General features: G+C 41.3%; 1 protein-coding gene and 1 long non-coding RNA gene across 4 annotated transcripts in view; one reads left to right on the top strand and one right to left on the bottom strand.

The window, feature by feature from the left end:
• The window catches only part of PDZRN3 (PDZ domain containing ring finger 3), a 223,113-nt gene that overhangs the window by 42,777 nt on the left and 158,290 nt on the right, over positions 1–22,046 (top strand). The window contains exon 1 of one of the 3 annotated variants that reach the window (XM_011937217.1): positions 4,754–4,981. The exons of the other annotated variants lie outside the window; for them this stretch is intronic. The gene's annotated coding sequence lies outside the window, so the exon portion shown is untranslated. Of the gene's footprint in view, positions 1–4,753; positions 4,982–22,046 lie in introns of those variants that run through there. 3 annotated transcript variants of the gene reach the window in all.
• The window catches only part of LOC105508359, a 47,015-nt gene that overhangs the window by 3,194 nt on the left and 21,775 nt on the right, over positions 1–22,046 (bottom strand). The window lies entirely within an intron of this gene.

The following is a 22,046-nucleotide window of genomic DNA, read 5'->3' as shown; positions in this document are numbered from 1 at the left end:
CTGCCATACCGGATTCATCCTACTGGAACCCCCCTTTATGGATACATATTTTTTGCTCTGAAATAATGAGCATTTTCAAAATCAGGACAAAAGGGTGGTTCTTTTGTTGCAGAGTTCCTTACATAAATTCAGATTTTCTGTCTAAATTTTCTAAGAGAATTTTATGGATAAAGACTTTCCTTCATTATTTTACGGGTTGAATCTTGTGCTCGCAGTTCATGTGAATATTTTGAGAAAATGTTATAATTGCATTTTTTAATTTTTATTTATTTTTATTTTTTATTTTTATTTTTTGAGACGGAGTCTCGCTCTGTCACCCAGACTGGAGTGCAGTGGCCTGATTTCAGCTCACTGCAAGCTCCGCCTCCCGGGTTCACGCCATTCTCCTGCCTCAGCCTCCCAAGTAGCTGGGACTACAGGCACCCGTCACCTTGCCCGGCTAGTTTTTTGTATTTTTTTAATAGAGACAGGGTTTCACCGTGTTAGCCAGGATGCTCTCGATCTCCTGACCTCGTGGCCTCCCAAAGTGCTGGGATTACAGGCTTGAGTCCCCGCGCCCGGCCATAATTGCATTTTAATCTAGAGACTTGTGATCCTGCCTGTTTACTGTTGAGGTTTTCTGCAATCCTTGTACTAGAGGAAGTGTCATTTTGTGTAAACCAGGAAAAGAAATTGGTTCAAGTAAGTCTAATTGCAGGGTTGCTGAATGAAGATGTCCCTTTCTCTCTCTTACAACAAAAATTTAAAATTTAATTTAAAATTGTCAAACAGTGATCATGTCACATCTGGAAATTTCAGGTTTTTACTCCCTTGTTTTTTTTCCTAATTACCTAAATGCTCTGGATATTCAGACTTTCAGCTGTTTGACTTTGCTGGAGGTAGGGGAAGGTATCCAGTTTATTTCACTTTTCTCAGATGTGACTCATTTCTTTGACATAAAAATCCTTATCTCACAGGATAAGCCTCAGGAATTGGTTTGAAGAATGAAGACAAACCTGGCTTTTATGAGAACAGGGAATTTTTTTTATTGGAAGCATAGTTTTCAACAAAGAGTCAGCTTGGAAAGCGGTAGGATTTGTCCCAACTTCCCAGGGCATAGTGGAAGGTGAAATAAGACCACAGATTTATCAGCCTGATCTTTAGAGACAACATTCAGAAACATGAACTGTTAGTTCATCCAGCATTCTCTCCTTTTCAGATGAGGAGATGTAGGCCTAGAGAGATTAAGTGACTTGTTCACTTCCATTAATTTTTGGTGGATATAGGCCAGGCATGGTGGTGCATGCCTGTAATCCCAGCACTTTGGGAGGCCGAGGTGGGCGGATCACAAGATCAGGAGTTCAGTACCAGCCTGACCAACATAGTGAAACCCTGTCTCTACCAAAAATACAAAAACTTAACCGGATGTGGTGGAGGGCGCCTGTAATCCCAGCTACTCGAGAGGCTGAGGCAAGAGAATTGCTTGAACCCAGTAAGCGGAGGTTGTAGTGAGCAGAGATTGCACCACTGCACTCCAGCCTGGAGGATCACTTGAGCCCAGGAGGCGGAGGCTGCAGTGAGCAGAGATTGCACCACTGCACTCCAGCCTGGGCAACACAGTGAGACTCCATCTCAAAAAAATAAAAATAAAAATTGGTGGATACAGTATTTCCCTAAAGCCCTGGAGAACAGGTGGTGTATACAGTATTATATCATGCTATACTGTCTGATATTGTGTATACAGTTACCTTAACACTGTACTTGGGTAGCTTTGATAATGCAGATGTAGAAATTGGTAGTGATGGTGGTAATGAAGATGAGGATGATCATGAGAATCATGAGAGAGCAGCTACCTGACATTTATTGAGCACTTACTATATGCTGGGCAACATGCTTACAGCTATTAACTGTAACACAATAATTATATTATTGCCCCATTTGACAGATGAAGAAAGTGAGTTTAGAGGTTAGACTTGCCCAATGTCACACAGCTGGAAGTAGCAGAGTTAACATTCTAGCTCATATTTGCCTAATTTCAGACCCTGAGTTCTAAATTATGAGGCTTACCACTAATTATTGGGGAGGGAAAGGATAGTGTTTATGAAGCTGAGAAGGAAAGTTCCTGAGTGGCACCAGGAATGATGTGAAAGAGTGAAAAGCCCTCAGAGGGATTGGACCATCCAGTGATCCTAGGTGATTATGTAGATCAGGTGGAAATTGGACCTGCCTCTTCAACCCACAAGAGAAAGTGCAGGGTGGAGAAGAAACCTCAAGGAAGGGGGTTGAGCTTTGAAAGGAGAAGTTGGCTACAGGTGCTGGAGGGGCTGATGCAATGTAGATGGGGCAGAGGTTGAGATTCTGGCACTCCCATGTCACACACCTCAAATTGAGGCCACATGTCTGTCAATGAAAACAAACCCAGGTGCTGGTTTCAATAAAAGGTGGGACTAGGACGCAAGGGTAGGGAGGGCAGAGAACAGCTAAGGTCTGAACAGCTCTGCATAGTAGGTACATGGCTCCCAGGATTATCACAGACATTTTTCACGTGGGAAGACAGAATTTTCAAGATGTTAAGTGACTGTTCTAAATCATTCAGCTGAGACTTTCAGTCCCCATATTTGGAATATTTGGTGTAGAATTATACAGGCTTGGCTATGGAAGGCATGATTTGGGCAGAGAGAACTAGAGGAGCCAGGAAGAGGGCAGAATAGGCACAGCCTCTAAACCAGCAACCATGCTCATAGCAGCCCAGAAGCCCAGGGGAGAACATGTGTGTTCAAGGTGGTTGCATGTTCATGATTATAATTACACTAACACCCAGTAACAGAGAGGTTACCTTGTGGTTATGAGCCTAGGCTCTGGAGCCAGCCTGCCTCAAGTCCTACCTCTGCATCTCTTTGCTGTGTATCTTCTATCAGATTGTTTTCCCCCTCTGGGCCTCAGTTGCCTCTTGTGCAAAATTGGAATAATAATTATACCTCATAGAATGTTGTAAGAGTTTAATAAGCATGTGTAGAGCAGGACTCAGAAACCTTTTCTATTAAGGACTCAATAGTAAAATTTTTGGCATCTATGGCCATATAATGTCTGTCATGACTACTTAACTCTGCCATAAGTTGGTAGAAAATTCAGGCATTTAAAAAATCTGTTTGCCATAGGAAATTTGCAAAAGCCCACAGCAGGCAAATGTCTCTTGATTTGTAAATGAAATTGTATAAAATAGTAACCATAGAAAGTAGAATTGATTCCAAATTATCAACACAGCCATGCAGGAAACAGGCAACTTTTTAAAAAATACAAGGTTTTAGTCTGTGTAAAAGTGATTATAAGAGGTATGTTCCTTCTACAGGTCTGCTTAGCTTTCTCCTAAACACTGCTTTTGATTTATCCAGCTCATCTTTTTTTTAATAGAAAATATAATTTGGGAGCCAGGCGCGGTGGCTCACACCTGTAGTCCCAGCACTTTGGGAGGCTGAGGCAGGAGAATGGTGTGAACCTGGGAGGCGGAGCTTGCAGTGAGCAGAGATCGCACCACAGCACTCCAGCCTGGGCGACAGAGCTGGAGTCTCAAAAAAAGAAAGAAAATATAATTTGGCAAGTTGCAGCCCATGGTTAAATAAGTACCACCAGAAAGTCTGAAAATGTATTTTTCATTTATAGAAAAAAAGGGTTACACTGACTTAGAAATGTTTTATGTTGACAGTATCACTGAAAGGAAGAGGAAGAAAACCAATGAAGTACAAAAGCCTTAAATTTCAGTGAACAGACAGCTGTGCTATCTATTCAGGCTTTGATGGTGGGATGGGGGTGGGCCCCATATGAATCCATTGTACCCCAAATTATGTAAGCTTCAGAAGCATTTGCACTACATGAAGTCCAGAAAATGTAGATGGCGTGCATTTAACGGGGCTGACCTTGGTAAATATAGATTTGTGGACGGGAGAATGGTTTTGTGATACAACTTCACCAAAAGCAAAGTGAGGTCTGAGTAATGATATACTTTGTATGTAGTTTAGAGGGAATGGAGACTTTTTTGTTTTATTCTTTTAAAGGGACTCTGGAAACCACATCTCATTTCAATCTAATGAAACAGCTCCTAATGCCAGGGGTTTCTCAGGTCAGTTTCCTAAGAGAGGCATCTCATGCCTGTCTTGTACTGGATGTCCTGTGTACAAAACACTGACCCTGGTGATGTTAATGGTATCTCGTGCCTCTTTTTTATCTGTTGGACATTAATGTATCAAGGGTCAGTTAGCTCCCACTGCTTGTGCAGTAGAGAGAGGTAGGGAGGGAATATTGAGATGTCAGTTCATACGTCTCTATACATGTGAGTGTGATGGGGATTTAGGCTTTTCTATTCTGTTTTAGAAACTGCAAATCAAATCAGATCAAAAGATGGTTTTTGACCAGAATTTATAAATTTCCTAGTGAGTGTTGGCACTGAAATTTAAGGAGCAGATGTATCTTCTTGAAATTCAGGAAGCTCACATGAATTCCTAATGAAAAACAAATAGCTTTTCCAGCAAAAAAAAAAAAAAAAAAGGGGGGGGTTTCTTTGTGATGCTAATTGTACCAAGTTCTGATTATGTGTTTCAAATCACAGTAAAAATCGAAGAAAGAGGATTTTTTTTAAGTTTGCTTGTCCGGGAGTTGAGACGTGGGATTTCAGGAGTTCTGGCCCAAACACGTGCCTCAGAAAATGGGGTAGACAAGTGCACAAGCATCCGCATGTGAGGAGCCTCATGTGAAGATGCACGTGAAGACCACAGCTTCCTTTCCTGTCCTCACCATGTGAGTGCATCATTCTTCAACAGTAGTTCAGTTCAGCCTTTCTTAGATAATAGCCTTGCAAGTGAACAGACAAGCAAAGTCAGTTGCTGAGTAATAAAGCTTCCGTGCTTACGCATCCAAATGTTTAGGATACACCTGAGATGTCTCTCTTACTGAATAGAAACAACATCCGTGGAAGCTCTAGACCTTTGAGGCACCCCAGCTTTCCCCGGTGAGTACATTAACCTTTTCCCTTCTTGACATGCTGTGGAATCAGCTGGAATGCTCATTTCATTGTAGCCGCTGGACAGAAATGCAGCTTGCCCTGGTCACAACAGTAATGACGGTTAAAGTATGGGAGTTTGTCTAAGAGGGGGTGAACCCTAATGGTTGAAAGGTTGACAGCTTTCTGAATGTTTGCCACCTCTCCTTAAAAGCAGCTTCACCAGAGCAGTTTGGCAAAGGTAAAAATAAAACAGTTATACTGCTTGCAGCTCTAGGATTTTAAATCACAAACTGTGTATTCAACCATCCAGTAGATCAATGAGAAGTAAAGAATCCTAACTGAAGGTGAGAAAGTCTTGTGTGTAAAGTTTATTGCCCTGATCTCTTTATGTGGTTATGTTCTGCTAATAGGCAAATGCACTTAATTTTTACATGGTTTCTCCGGATAAGCTGTTTACATAGTTGCTTGTTCTTCTCTCCCCTTCCCTTGTCTTCCCTGCTTCTCTGACCAACACCATCTAGACCTAGCGAATAGACTTCAGTGTACAAATGTGCCAAACTCATTTCATGGGCGAGAGCTGTGACTCATTGTCAGTCACCTGGAGCCTAGGGGCTTTCTGCATTAGGAAACCTTTTACTCCTAATAATGGTGTTTTCTGGATCACAAGTAATGCTCAGCCATGGTTGTGCTAAATACAGAAATATCTGTGTTCTAAAATCTCCATCTCCACAAAATTAATCTGATGCTGATGCAAAGGGATCCATCTGCTGAACATTTCCCAAGAATATGGGAGAATTGGCAGACACAATTGAGTATGCAAAGGTGCATTTAAACATTTTAACCACTTTGAATGATGAGTAGGTTGAGTATTCTCAATGGAGCCAAATGTGTCTGGCATGCCATTGAGCAGGCACATTTAAATGATTTCCCTGTTCTTCCACCACATAAACAGTGGTGCAAATTTTCTTATGGAAGGTCTTGTTTCTCCATCTGTATATTGTGCTCCAGAGCTTTTGCTCCCAAACACACCCTTGTATTGTTGGGGGATGGGAGCACTCAGCCTCGGGGTTGAATTCTGTCCCTTATTCCACTCACCCTCTCTTTCCTGGCCTATTTCTTCATCGGTAAAATGGGGACAGTAGTAATGGTAAGTCATAAGATGCTTGTAACTTGGCAGATTTGTGAAAATTGTCCAGCATAGCTTTGGCACGTAAAAGGAGCTCTTCCAAAATGTTTTTCTTCTGTTGAGGGTTTTCAGGAAAAAGATTTTGAGGAAAAAGGTTTCAGGCCTTATTGGATTAAAGTCATGTTCATACCTGCAGATTGTTGGTTCTCTCGAGAGCAAGCACTGTCTGGTGCAGACTCTGGGAGATGTCCCCTGCAGAAACCTAAGTTTTAACATAACCCATGCTAATTACGTCATGTCAGTGACAGTGGGCATGGCAGAGCTGCTCCCGCCCTTGACAGAAAATAGTGTATGTGATTTGTAAATGAACTGTGTGCTCACATGTTCTCTGGGAATGTAAATATTGACTCTAAGGAAGAACTAAGATAATTTTGTGGTGAGATAGTTTCTAGTTGTTTAGGCTTTCATTTTGCTTTGTTTTAATTGCACACACATTGAAACTATATTCCAGCCTTGGCCAAACTTCAGTCATTCAGATACCACCATCCATCCTTCTGTTATCCATGTTATTTAATATTTTTATTTAAATCCCCTCTTTTAAAATGTAAACTTATTTTAAAAGCAAACCATCTCTTTCTTACATAAATAGGAAATAAGTATCACATGCAGTAACTAGAAGGTGGCCTTGATGTGCAGTGAAAAACAACATCTTCAGATCAACTGAAGGCTCCAAGGCCTGAAACTCATGTGCAAGAGGGAGACTAGCAAGTGTGTGAGAGGCGTTTAAGACCCTTTCACACCGAACAGAGAGGTTCTCCTTAGTATAGACTCCTGAGACTAGTTCGGAAGGTTTTCTTGTTTGGATTCTTGTGTCAACATATTTTGTAGATTAGACCTCATTGAATGTCATAATCTCATCTTTTATTAATATCATTATCATTGATGGGTTTTGTCACCCCTTTCCATAAAATGGCACTGGACACAAAAGAAAATAAAATTCTACACATTACTGGGCCAAACTGTGAAGCTGTGTTTAAAACAAAACAAAACCCATAGTTTTGAGTAACTCTTTCTCAGTTAAGCCTTCAGGTTGAGAACAACATTGCGAACTGGGCATAATATTAATTCCAAACCCACTGAAAGGCATCAGCCAGAGAAAGGTTGTGACAACCCCCGCCATCCCACTAATTGCGGTTAATTGTGTCTGCCTGGGTGTTCCAGTTGCTTTGTGTGCCTGGGGTCTTATTGAGGATAGGAACTGTGTCTCAACACTACTTATAGCATTTCTCTTGAATTCTTAGCCTAGTAAAATGCATATGGTCAATTCCATCAATAGTTCTTGGGTAAACTTGAAGCCTCCCGCAGCTTGCCAAGCAGAGCAGATGCATGTCCTTGGAAGCACTTGTGATCCCCTTTGCTTAGGCTGTCAAACAGTGCAGCTCTGGGCTGTTCCTGGCTTGTAGGGTTAATGTCGAAACTCATAGGCTTAAGAGAGTCCATGATTAAGAGGCTATTGTAAAGCTTACACAGCATATTTAGTTAATTACAGTTCTCAGTTTACCCTCTCCTGCCATTTGCATTTGCAAGGAATTGAGAGAGCCTACTGTGTTTGTCTTGGAATGGATTCTCCAAAGGCTTAGAGACCTACTTTTCCCTTTCCTTATCAGGTCCTCTGGGTCCCAGCCCCTGACCCAGGGAGCGGGACTGAACAGGAAAAAGAGGAGAAAGGAGAGTTTGCTCATTCACATTTCTGTGTCTGGGTGGCTGTGCCTCTTGCTGCAAAAAGGCCAGTGAAGGATGAATCATCTAGTTTATCCACTTTTGCATATATATATGTTTTGTTGGAGTAGATACCATAACATGAGAGTATACCATAATTTGTTCTGGGAAGAGTTGTTAATGATAAAGAAAATTTAGTTTTCCAAACAATATTTTTGAACCTTGCAGTGATACTTATACCTTAGAAGAAACTTATCACACTGTACAAAAATTAGGACAGTTAAGATTGATATTTAGTACTTTGTTTTTTAAATTATCTCCCTGCTGACTTTCCAGATATGCTCCTGGAGTTTTTTTTTTTTTTTTCCACATACCCAGCAACTTTCCCTCCATGATATCGAGCTAGCCAAAGATTTTATTTGCATTACATAAACATAACTGGTTATACTACAGAGGGCTATTTTTGGCAACAGGATTTCTGTATTTGATTTTTTCAGTCCTAAAGAAAAAAACATGTATTAAAGATACAAACATTTTTAATGTAAAAATTATGCATTTTCATTTTATGGAAAATACAGAAAAATGTGACAAAGTGAAATTCTACACCCCAAAGCTAATCACTTAATATTTTGGTGTGTTTTTTCTTTTTATGCATAGAAAAAAATTGGGGTCATACCATTTAACGCTTGAGTTTTTGTATTTTTGCTTCTTGCTCTTGTCTGCAAGACGTAAGTTGAAGTAAATGGTATTTAATGTTCTAAAATCACTGATTACAGAGTTAAGTGATTTTAAATGATGTTTTAAAATTTTATTAAATTGCATACCCTTTGAATCATAACAACATAGTCTCCCATATCTTTAAATATTTTTCAGAATTTAATGTTAGTCATAAGACATAAGATACAGCCTTTAAATAGTGAATGGCAGAATGGCAGAAAATTGTCCATGAGATTAATTGGTTAAAAGTGCTGAGATAAATTCCAGCTTTGTAATTACTTTTCTGTTATTTACAGCCATTAGTTTGATTACATAGTTTGTAATATGAGGCCTTGGATTTAAAGTGTATTATTGTTAACCTAAAATGGGAATAAAGAATAACCACATGCTCAATTCTATTGCCACATAAGAATGAAGAATTCATATCATAAGATGAGAAATAGTCACAGAAATCCAACTTAAAAACTAGTGATCAGGTTCCAAGCAAAGATATTTCAGATTTTATTAACTTGAAGCAGCTGTTGTCTCTAATATGACACACCCCTCAGAAATGGAATAGGTCTTATGAAGAATACTTGTGTTTTTTTCTTTTTTAAAGCAGCTGGCTTCCCATCATTGAGCTGTTTTTGAGTTCAGGAACTCCAGCTCTTGGCCTTTTCCTTGTGAGAGGGAAGGCTGAGGCCCTAGAGACTTTTCCTGGTGCAGCTGCTGGAAGGACAGGGTGAAAGAGGAAAGAGCCTTTGACCAAGTTCTGTGCAGCGTCTGGGCACAGTGGTGAGGGGATTTGGGAAAGAAGGATGGATACACCCTCCCTGCATCTATGAGCACCAGCCTTGCTGCTGGGCATCTCATTGTCGTAAAGTCTCAGTAATAGGAGGGACAGGACGGGAGACAGTCCCAGGGGCACGTGGGAGGTGCTGGAAAGAGGAAGACAGGCAGATTCCAAGGGGCAGCTGCCAGGAGGGAAGGCTGCTCCTCAGTCAGGTTCAGGGTTCCACTGTGGAATTCCAGGAGGAGTACTCGAATCGCAGCCTCCAGCATTCTTGAAAGAGACAAGTGGGGAAGACCCTTGGGCTGGAATGTACTGGAGTTCCTGACTCGCTGCGGTTGACTTGCTGCCTGACCTCTGGTGTTCTTCAAAGAGTTGCTCAGATGTCATTCTTCGGGGCTACCTTTGATTCCTGGCATGAAATCATCTCCATGCACTGGGTGGTTGTCCCTACCACAGTTTCTAGTTATGTATTAGCATGATTATTTGAGTAATATTTTCCTCCCCGTATTTTATCCAACATTCTATCCCCAGCACCAGGCCCCATACCTGGCATCCTGAAGTCCACTGTAAAAATTCATCAAAGGAAAAGATGACCTTTTGAAGGTCATTTTACCTCTCTTTGCTTTATTTAGCTTTCTGAAATCTTTTGATAAAAATACATATGAAAATTTTGGGAGCTCTTTTTTGGATGAGGTAGCATTATATTTTCCAACAGGAAAAGGACAAATTACTATTTGTATTATATATTTATTATATTTCAATATAAGTATTATAAAATAATTTGCTGTTTTATATAACTTTTATATCCTTAGTTTCTGAAACCATTTTTGGAAAAAAAATCTTAACTTTCTATTTAAATATTTTTCTCAAATGAAAAACTTTCATAGATTATGATTATTACTTATTAAATATGAGATTTTCTTCATGTTTAAGCCACTAGACGAATTTCAAAGAGGAAAGAGTGTCTTGGCAATTATTATGTTCATTTTAAAGATGAGGATATTGAAAGTTAAGAGGATTTCTCAGCCAGTGGTGAATTAAGGAAAGAAAATTGGGACGTAGGGAGCATTTCTAGGAATTTTCTCTTATGAATCCTTAAGCATATTTTGTAATTACTGCCTTTTCTGAATCACCCTCTTCAGCTATTAACACAGTACTCTGCATGTTTTAAGTACTGGAGTTACAACTGAATTTATGTATGTAAGGACAATAAGGATGTGGAAGGAAGATGTATATCCAGCTATAGTATAGATAGTCTTGTATTTAAGCCTATTCTTTTTATTTTTCTACAGTTTAGATAGCTGTTTTCAATTCAGAAATAGAAAACCAAGGTTACCATTGACTTTCCTTTCACCTCTCCAAAGTTCCAATCCTGAACTTCGATCTTTTCCTAGAGCTTTCTCTTCTGCTGCTGTTAAATTCACTGGGTATATTTTCCGTCAGTGTTACCTCCCCAAAGCATAGGACTTGGTACACATGCTGTTGGTTGAGACTCAAGCAATGTGGAATTGGAGGTCATCATACTGGAGCAAACCTGAAGACAACCCTTGTTTTCCATAAGGAAAGGGTATACCAAAGAGAATAATGCTTTTAACAAAATGTCAGTGGGAAAGTTTTAATTACTTTAGAGAGTTGGATTTTTTCTAAACATCCTGGACTGTAGGAATCTCTGCAAATTAGGATTCTCCCTACAGGTTTGTGGATTCAGAGTTTGGCTCTGCATTTCAATAATCATTGCAGCTGTTTTATTCTGTTGTTTTACTTTGAGAACAAAGGTGTTTCTTCTGCGAGCTTCCCCAGGGCCTCGCACTCAAATTTTCTTCCTCGTCCCAAGTGACATGGCAAGTTTTAGTAACTAGTGCTTGTTCTAGGGAAACAAAGTTATGGCTCCAAAATGTTCCTTAAACATGTCAGTGATTATAGTATAATCATCCTCTCTGAAAGAAAAAAAAACAATTACTGGCTCTGATTCAAAAAATAACAACACTTTGGCTATAAATCCCCTAATTGCCTCTGAAAAGCAAAAACAGACATGTTTAATTTTTCTCTCCCCCCTGCAACTTATCTGCTTTGTCTGGTGATTAAAATAGGCGACAGCCAGTCAGGCCTGTTGGAATCTAGTCCCTTCCCTGCCACTGAGGCCTTGGGCTCAGACTTCATCATGTGGAAAAATGTAAGAGAAAAATCTCATTGTTATTAGACATGCTCTCCAAAAGTCGCCTAGAACAGAATTGTTCTGGTTCACCCATTTGGCATGATGTAAAAGCAACATGTTTTAAGAATCTGGTAGTTTGATCATCATGGACACCTATCTTCCTGGAACTTCTTGTAACTCATTCTACCGATAAATTACCAAGACACGGAGAATGTGTGAAAGAGCATAGTCACTGCCCGTGAGTGTGGAGAAAAATTCTGGAATTTGGCTTATTTTTTTTCTCTTATCTTTATGTCTTCGGGGCCTTTCTAAGTTGGGATATAGAAGTCTCTACCTCAGTTTTGAAAACTGCAGTGTGACAATCCATAGTATAGATATTTATTTCCTTAGCCATTCCCTTTGAACATACATTATGGTTTGTTTCTCATTTTTCACTGTTGCAAACAATGCTGTGGACCACACTTCTGTCAAGAGTGACAATGACGATGATGATGACGATGACAACAGCAGCAAGCGAACACTTACAGGGCACTTATCTGTGCCTGGCCTTGTTCTCATCTTGGGGGGTGGTGTGTGTGTGTGTCCTCTCTCAACAGTCCTGTGAGATAGATATTCTTATATACCTTCTTATTCTCATTTTATATTTGAGTAAAATGAGGCGCAGAGAAGTTTTGTGACTTGGCCAGTGTCACAGCTAGTAAGCTGCATAGCTGGATTTGAATCCGGGTGGAACCTCATGGGTATATATAAGACTGTAAAAATACACGTTCCCCTTCACCAGGCCTTTCTTCTGACCTAAGTGGTGGCCATTCTCCACATCAGTCCTTGGCCCTCTGTTCTCCATGTAAGGCTGTATATAACCTTCACTCAGCAGCTCTGTGCTGGTCATGATCAGATATCCAGATCTCATGGGCCTCTACTTTGCACCTCCAGCTGCCAGTGAGATAGTTGTATACAGTTGTCAATTTCTTCCTTCCAGCCCCATTCTTTCTCATTCTTGTTTCCATGAGTCCTTATGCCTTCTGTGGCTCTGGCCAGCATGAACTTCCTGGTCATATGTTTGCCGTGCATATTCCAGAATCTCCTGTCACCCTGTCCATGCCTTCCTCATCTATCCAAATGCTGCCACTACTTTGCCAGAGCTCAAGATAAGCTACTCCCTGCCACCTTGGCCCACTCCTCCAACCTGTATTGATGTTTCTGCCTGCGTGTTCTGAAATCACACCATAGAATTCTTAAGGATATAAACTGTGACATTAGAGGGCTTGAGTTCAAATACTGGGTCTGGGCTACTTTGCTTTGCTGACCTTTAGTTTCCTTGTCTCTGAAATGAGGATGATAGTTCTTTTTTTTTTTTTTGAGATGGTGTCTTGCTCTGTCACGCCCAGGCTGGAGACCAGCGGCACAATCTCAACTCACTACAACCTCTGCCTCCCAGGTTCAAGTGATTCTCCTGCCTCAGCCTCCTGAGTAGCTGGAATTACAGGCATGCACCACCATGCCCAGCAAATTTTTTGTATTTTTTAGTAGAGACAGGGTTTTTTTTTTTTTTTTTTTTTTTTTGAGACGGAGTCTCGCTCTGTTGCCCAGGCTGGAGTGCAGTGGCCGGATCTCAGCTCACTGCAAGCTCCGCCTCCTGGGTTTACGCCATTCTCCTGCCTCAGCCTCCTGAGTAGCTGGGACTACAGGCGCCCGCCACCTCGCCCGGCTAGGTTTTTGTATTTTTAGTAGAGACGGGGGTTTCACCGTGTTAGCCAGGATGGTCTCGAACTCCTGACCTCGTGATCCACCCGTCTCGGCCTCCCAAAGTGCTGGGATTACAGGCTTGAGCCACCGCGCCCGGCCGAGACAGGGTTTTACCATGTTGGTCAGGCTGGTCTCGAACTCCTTACCTCGGGTGATCCGCCTGCCTTGACCTCCCAAAGTGCTGGGATTACAGGCGTGAGCCACCACACCTGGCCGATAATAGTTCTTACCTCAGACTCAGGAGGAATAAATGAGATCATTGTGTCAACCATGTTAATTATCAGAAGCATAAGCACTATTCTTAACTTGGTGCATGACCTTCCCATGTTGGTGCATTTTTATAGGCTATTTCTGGAGTTAAGACATGTCTGCTTATTTTGAGTCAAACATGAAATGTTTTACATTTTCAAAACACTTTTCCTTCCTTGTAGTCTCTACCTTAACCTTTAATCATTCTATTTTGTATATTGGCTTTCCCTCTTTAAATTATTCGGACTCGGGTCACCTGATACTCCTCTCCTCACCAGGGAATCAAGCCACCATGGTGAGCACGTAGTAGGTTGTGTTATTGTTGTGTGATGATCCTTAGTGAGTCTCAAGTAGGCTGAAGCTGCATGACTCATCACACTGAGCAACGGTGCTTGGTAGGACTATGTTGTTTATACTCTAATAGAAACATTTACCTTCCTTCTGAAGATCTGTTTTCCAAACACCTATCTGAGTATCTTCAAATCCTAAACAGTATTTATTAATCATACTTCTTCCAAGGACTAGCACCTATTCTCCTTGGGCAAATAATCCATAAACAGACATCTAGATAGGTCCAATTAGAATTCACTAACGTGGTGATGCCTTGTCAGTAATGTTTTCATCATGTTTCTCTTACGTGCTCCAGAATCGCATTAAGAGTGACTGTTCTTTTGAAAGCTACTGTGGACACACACACTCACATGCACAAAAACCTCATACACACCATAAATATATGTTCTTTGTATTTTGTATTTCTTCCAGAGAAGAAAACACCCTAATTTTACAGGGTCATGAGGAATGCATGAGATAATTATGTAAACAACTCAGTGAATCTGCTACTTAGTCCACTTATTATCCAATTAAAGTTAATCATGAAGGCACTTCATGAAGGGAGAAAGTTTTGAGTGGTGAGAAAGTTCCTAGGGTAGAAGAAGTATAATAGTGATTATGTATATAATGCTATTTCCCAGGGACTGTTCTAAGGTATATAGGTACACACACACACACACACACACACACACACACACACACCCACCCCTTTAATTCCCACATGAAACCTAAAAGTCAACATTTAGGTGGGGAAACTGAGGTCCTGAGATGAGTGGGAGGATAGAAGAGGAGGACCTGAGAAGGAGAAAAGGAATGTGCCCCAGGTGATTGGAGTGTTTCCCTTTGTAGTGCTGACCCTAAACTCAGGACTGTCCACAAGGAAGAAGAGGCAGCGAAGGGGGATGGAAGGTCATAGGCATCAGTCACTTGGACAGGCATGGGTATTTCAGCTCAGCCACTGCCTAGCAGTGTGGCATTGAGAATTACTGACCTACTCCAGGCCTCAGGCTTTTCACAGGTACAACAGTGGAAAGACAATGGCCTTTGTGTTGCTATGAAAAACAAATAAAGTCACAGGCAGGTATAACCATAGGCTTAGTCTACTGCTTCAAGGAGATAGCATCTCAAAAATATGAACCTTTAGCACTTTCAGGATTTTCTGTGTAGGCTTCTAATATTAGAAGTGGGGAAATAATTATATAAGTTTGTTTTTTTCTTTTTTTTTTTTTGAGACAGGGTCTCTGTTGTCCAGGCTGGAATGCAGTGGTGCAATCACAGCTCACTGCAGCCTTGACCTCCCAGGCTCAGATGATTCTCCCCCTTAGCCTCCCAAGCAGCTGGGACCACAGGCATGTGCCAATGCCACCATGCCCAGCTAATTTTTTTATTGAGACGAAGTCTCACTATGTGGCCTAGGCCAGTCTCAATACTCCTGGGCTCAAGAGATGCCCCCACCTCAGCCTCCCAAAGTGCTGGGATTACAGGTGTGACTTACCACACCTGGCCTCTGTAAGTTTCAAATGATGCCAAAGGAACATTCAACAACGGTAGCTATTACTTTCATTTGACAAAGCTGATGATTTTTTGCTACATTGACTTTTCTTGGTTCCCTCCCTTTTTTCTTTCTATACGGAAGTATTTCAAAGCTCATCCAAGACTGTATCATTTTCCCCTACAGACTGCAGCATCCACCTCTCAAAAAAATACATTTTCTTAATAAGCCACAACAGGAGTGACAAAAATTAAACCTAAATTAAAAATTGGCAATATTACACCTTTAGCCCTGCATATACGGGGATGTTTAGCTGGTTTACTTGTTCCAAGTGATCTTGTTTCACTCAAATTTAAATGAATGACATCACAGTTTTTACAACTTCAAACATAAGGTGTTCCCTGAAAGCATCCAGCGATGTTCTGTACTGTTCCATTTTAACTAGTTTTCTTTCTAATACTCTCATCATAAAAGAAAAATAACATTCTGCACCATTCTGCTTCTCCAGGGCAGAGACACTTCAGAGTATTGCTGTCTATATGACCCTATTCCAACAAATCTGCTGTTTCCTGAAACAGCCTGTTTTTGTTTTAGTTTGGTTTTGCCTCTGTTTCAGTTTATTCATCCTTTCCTTACCCAGATCATTGGCACTTCTATTTCTTTATAATTCACAAACCTGATGTTAGACCAGGACATCTTTGGGTAGAAGCCCCATATACAGGTATGCCTTCATTTTTTAGAAAGCAGCATTTAATCAATAATAGTAAGTTGCTTTGGGGCAACTACTTGTAGTTATTGGCAGTGTCTGCTGCTATGAGATTTCGCTTGAAGCTGCACAGGGCAGGTCTGCTTACAACAGTGGTTTTCAATTTTGCCTTTGCAGTCAAATCAGCTGGGGGGCTTTTAAAATAAAGACTGAGGCCTGGGCCCTGCCTTAGAGATTTCTGGTTTAATTGGTCTAGGGTAAGACCAGGTATTGATTGTTTTTAAGAACAACCCTCCAGGTGATTATAATGTGCAGCCAGGATTGAGAACCAGGGCCTTAGAGCAGCCATTCTCAAACTTGAACGTGCAGCAGAATCACCTAAAGGTCCTGTTAAAACACAGGCCACTGGGCCACACCCCAGAATTTCTGGCTCATTAGGTCTGGGGGTTGGCGCGTGGCGGCGAGACTCTGCATTTCTAACCAGTTCCCGGGCGATTCTGCTATTGCTAGTTCTGGGAACCCACTTTGAAAACCACTGGCCTACAGGGATCTTTCCAGTAGCTTTATAAGATTTCATAACAAGAAAAAAGACAGGATTTCCTGTGCGTTTAAGTAAAACAACTGTGTAAGGCACAAATATTAAAATATTATGCTTCCGGTTCATAGGCAAGTTGGACCATACCCTTTGTTTCCTAAGCCAACATCTGCACTAACAGGCAGCCAGGACCCAGGATCTGAAAGGACATGGATAAGAGGCAAGTGAGAAGTTGGTTTTTTAAATAAAAAATGCTACAAGGATCTGTAGAATTGTTACTAAGATTCACAAATTACCTATGGATTCTGCAGCTTTACTGAGATACGTAGCTTAAGATGCGATGAATAATTCCCTGGGCAGCATGAAATATGGCACAGAAGTGCGAAGGTGACTCAAACAAACGTGATAACTGACCCTCTAAAGAGGGCAGTTTTCCTGTGGATTGTACAGTCTGTGATGAGACATATCAATTTCTCATTTAAATGCACACCCTAAATTTCTCTTTCTCCAATTCTTGGGACTTCCAGTTCATTTCCTTTTCCAAACACTTCTCTCCGTCTTTGAGTGAAAAAGCCATTATGAAATGTTTGGCATCAAAGGATGCCACCTTTGCCAGTTACCAGGAGTGTACTTGCTGCATCATCATCCATTTGTCCTCACCTGATTTTATGGAAGTGTGAACTTGTATAAGCAGCTGTTCTGTGTCCAAAGACTTGGGATTTGGGCTTGCAGGGTTGGACTTTGAACCTAAGCTATCAGCAGACAGTGCAGCTTGATTCACTCTTTCTTCCTGCCATGCAACTTTTCTCGGGTAAATTGCCCTTTGCTTGCTGATAGGGAAGAAAAGAGCCTATTCTATCCATTTGACAGACCTCTAATGAATAGTAATCATGAAAATTGAAGTCGTGCACTGCCACTGCATTCACCATTGTTATATTAGCAATTCCTGGACTTCACGAACAGAGCACCCCTTATTCTGCAATTAAATGAAAAATAATGGCATCACTTAGCTGTAAGGAAGGAAATGTTCAAGTGCAGCCTCTGTATAATTAAGCCTAACATTATTATCAACAGAAAGTGATTGTAGTTGTGTTCAGAGGTGAGAAGAGATATGCCACCAACCATTTGACCTATCAAAAGAAAATGGCTTTTGTGATGTTTTATGTTCTTCCTAACAGCCAGCCTTGTGCCTTGCATGGAGCAGATGCCATTTTCTGCACCATTTTCTGTCTTTTCCAGCTGTTTTAAAGTTCTTTCTCATCAGTTCTCATGACTGCCTTTGTAACACTTCTCTGTTTTCCATTTTTCCTTATGTCTTCACCAGCATCTGTTGTCCTGCTTTTTGTTTTATCTTTTTCTTTCTTTGGCAACCATCTATTTTCTTGACTCAGACACACTGGCTTTCTGATATATAAAATTAAAACAATCCATTTAATTTTTAACTAAAACAGGTGTTGAGTGATTGACCCTATCAAGTGGCTCCCTTCAGAAACCTCATTTACTCCTAGCTTCTTTATTGCCCCCTCATAATTCATTAGCTTAATAAATGCTTGTGTGAAAAGGCAGAGGCCAAGATTACCAGTCTTACAATATGGATGTCTGCCCACTCCCTCTCCAGCCTGCATCCCAGGGAAGTCAATTAGGTTGAGCTCTCCGCAAGACAGTCAAAGCTCCAGGGTGTGTGCTACAAAGAGCCTCAAATTAGTGAGTGCTCTAAAGTAGGATCCCTCCTTTGCCTCAGCATAGGGAGTGTTCGCCTCAGGAAAATGCTGCCTGCATCCTCTTTAGTGGAATCTGGGGAAATAAAATGTCTATATCTTCTGCTTCATGACTCCCAGCAGCCAGCAAAATATTCAGTGTTTTGGAGCTGGTTACAAGAAACTTCCAAATCCTCAAACATCATCAGAGAAAGTCACAGACCCCAAGCGCCTGTCAGATTTGGGTATGTAGTGCTTGCTGTCTCTCTATGTAGCACCTAAGGTTAGCTGGTGGATATCAAAGCCCCATAGAGGAAGGGGTGCAGGTGTGGGAGTGTTGGCCTACTCTTAATTTAGGTTTAGCATATGTCTGAAGCTTCCCCCGCTTTAACATTTTCACCAGAGCCCAGACTTATCTCGGCAAGCACTCCCCAACCTCTTCGTTCTGAAACCCCTGTGTATTATGAAGGAAATGAAATCCATATGTTTCTGATTCATTTACATGTAGCTCATCAAAATGTAGTTTTGTAAGAGCTCTTTGGTGTCCAAGAAGCCTTTGGAGCCTTTTTATAAGACTTTTAACCCTCCCCCACTTCATTCCCCTTAGAACCAGGAAGTTGGGACTTGCCAAGAGTAAATAAAAGCAAGCTTCAGAGTTGACTCTGGCTCTGGCCTGACCCTTCTCTGGTCTGAGTCTGCAGTGGACTCAGCTTCAGCAACAACAGAAAAGACTGTCTTTACTCTTTTTCTGGAGCCATGGAAGTAGGTACTAATCCCACTTACAGCCCACGTGACAGTAAGTTTGGGCTCACAGCATCTCTTGGAGGCAGACACTTGACTTTATGCAGTTGTTTCCAGCTCAGCCTCTTCCCTCTGTCCTGTGAGCAGGGAGCTGATAGAACCAGATGGCCGCACCTGGACCAGAAGCTCGAGAAGGAGCTCCTTGAAGTGGTCCCCCTCATCTACCTGCTTACAGGCCACTGCACTGTATCTCCAAGACTTTCCAGGCCAGATTCTTACCAAGGGACTGCCTATACATCAGGGACTTGTATCTTCTCACTGGGACCTTGACAGAGGCACCCACAGCTATACCAGGCTTCATGGTGGTGTCGTTGATGCTGCTGGCACTTAATGATTCTTTCGAGTATTTAGTTTTTCTTCATCAGGAAAGGCTTATAAGCTTTAAGGAAAAAAAAAAAAAACTACTGCGATGAAGACTCCAGAGCTTTTACTCTGAAAAAACCACAGAAATGAAATGAGTCAACCTATTTCCAGAGTTCGGCTAGGGAGAGATTGTGGGGTATTTTTTCTCCTCTATTCTAGGATGATGAATTATGGAAAGCCATTCAAGAGCTTAGTATTCCTTACTTGGGCTGTTGTCATGAGTGGGGTAAAAGGAATTCTGCCCTCATCTTTGCACGTCCTGGCTTGTTTCCTTGATTCAGAGTGGTGCTGTGCCTTTTAGAGGCAGAACCTGGGTGCGTGAAAATGCATAGGCATGTAGTGGGGAGAAGAGCTGGGCCAAGGAGTTCTCACCTTACCTTCCAGCTGCTGAACTCGGGCGTTTTCCAGTTTTATTTCTTCATGTGGATGCTTACGGTGTAATAAAATCATCCACTCACTTATAAATTACATCAACTCCAAGCGTGCATCTTCAGAAACATGCTTCATCTTCCAGGATACAGAATTTGATAGTCATTGCTCAGCTTCAGCGTGAAGACATTGCATTTAAATTTTACCATACACATTTTGTGTTATGTGTAAATGGGAGAATCATTCTCAGCAGAATTTTTGAAATACTTCAGGGCAACTATAAAACGTTTTAGACAAGTTGGAAAGGAGTCTGAAAATTACATATTGCAAAACCTTGAAATCTGAACTTCACCTGAAATCCCATGGCAGGGGAAGCCATTACAAAAAACTTGTGTTGAAGCTGTTTCCTCACTGATGAATGGGCATGGCACAAGTGTGCTTGGCTTATTTGGTTACATTTATTTCTCAAAATGAACAAGCCAGCATGTTTATGATCTAAGGATAGACAGCTGTGAGTCCATCCAAAAAGTACTTGCGAGTGGCTTTGAAATTTGCCTTATAGACAGTGATGATCATTTGATGCAGTGTGGTGGTGAGATTATCTTCATTTTGTGTTGCCTCCAACAAGTGCGTACTCTCCAGTAATACTGGTTTACAGATAATGAAGCACTACACACATCTTCCATTTAATACCCTCACTGGGTCGCCCGTGGTATCATGCCAGGTGGAGAAACAGAAGCTAAACTTCCTCCAGTGAATTTTACCCAGAGTTATTCATTTATCGACTTGCTCATTTATTCAACATATATTGAGTGCCTACCCTGTGCTGGGCCTTATTCTGTATACTGAGGACACAGTATACAGAATAAGACACAGGAGGCCCAAGTCCAAGACACAGGAGGCCCCTGCCCTCAGGCAGCTACTGTTCTTGTGGATGGAGCTTATTTGTGTTTTAGCATTCCAGGGAGTGGCAGAGCCAGATAGTGAACCTGGGCCTTTTAGCTTTTTTAAAAAAAAAAAAAAAAAAAAAAAAAGATCCTCCGATCCTCCCCCTCACCTCCCATCAACCCCCTCCCCCACCCCCCACCGATAAGTGTCTTCCCTCAGAACAACCCTTCTAATGTGGTATGGGAAAAACTCTGCCATGGCCTTCAGTAAAATCCACACACTAAAAGCCTTTGAGGGAAAAGCTTTTTCATCAGAAAGTTGCTGTGGTCAAGAAGTTTAAAGATCCAGGGACTTTTGTTGACATGTTTTGAGTACTTTCTAGTTGATAGAATCTCAAAACTGGAACTGCTGTGGTGTGCCCTGTGAAACTTCCTTTTTCTTGCAGGTCAGAATGGTTGGACATTGGCAATTCCTCATAGTGCAGACCGTGACGTTTCCCTCCTCTTTGTATCTGGTGTGTAGTAAATGTTCAGTAAATGTACCCAGAATTGCTGTTATGTCCCAAGCACTCAGACATCTCTGAGCAATCTTAACCATTTGCCTCTTGTCCAGTTTGCATTTTTTTTCTTACGTAGCTAAAGTTGTAGAACATTTTACTAAAACTTGGTTTTCATAAACTTGACAGCAGTAGCTAATAGGATTTTTCACAGTGTGATCCTCCCTTCCCCAAAGAGTTTCTTAAACCCTCTGATCCCCAGATTATGACCTTTCTAGGAAAGAGGTTGCTGTTATTATCACCTGTGGAGGCTTTAATGAAAGGGGCCCTGGTAGTACAGGAGATAAAGCAGGCTCGAATTCAGCACCATCCTTCGTGGTGGGGACTTCCACTCATCTCTCCCCATTAGAGAGAGGCGCTGGTCAGGAGACACCAGGCGCTTGGCACCCAGTGAGGGCTCAGTAAAGGTTAGCAGTGATTTTTGTTATTGCTGCTAAATGCCAGTGTAGGCAGGCATGCTGTAAAATGAACGGGATAATCTAAGTGAACCTTTTTTTTTCCCCCTTTTATTTCTTCCCTTTCACATCGCTTCCATTGTTTTGTTGTTATTTGTATATATGTGTGCATGTATTGGAGATGGGGAATACAGCTATGGAGGTTTTGAAGAGGCACAATATTGGGTTTAGTTTTCATATCAAATCTCACACATTCTGAAATCTATGAAGAAATGTGTCACATGGTGATGCCTGGCATATAATCAGCTCCTCAGAAAATGCTGTGATTAACAGTAACTTCAACAGATATTTCCTTCTCAAAAGAAAAGCACATAGTTTTATGGCATTTTTAAATGCCAGGGCATCTCATCAGCTCAGTCTTTTCAGTAATTAAAAAAAAAAAAAAAAAAAAAAAA

This window comes from Colobus angolensis, unplaced genomic scaffold, assembly GCF_000951035.1.
Source record: "Colobus angolensis palliatus isolate OR3802 unplaced genomic scaffold, Cang.pa_1.0 Scaffold160, whole genome shotgun sequence".
In the NCBI taxonomy this organism is placed as follows: domain Eukaryota; kingdom Metazoa; phylum Chordata; class Mammalia; order Primates; family Cercopithecidae; genus Colobus; species Colobus angolensis.
The sequence above is the reverse complement of the archived record's forward strand: the minus strand, read 5'-3'. Positions and strand labels throughout refer to the sequence as shown.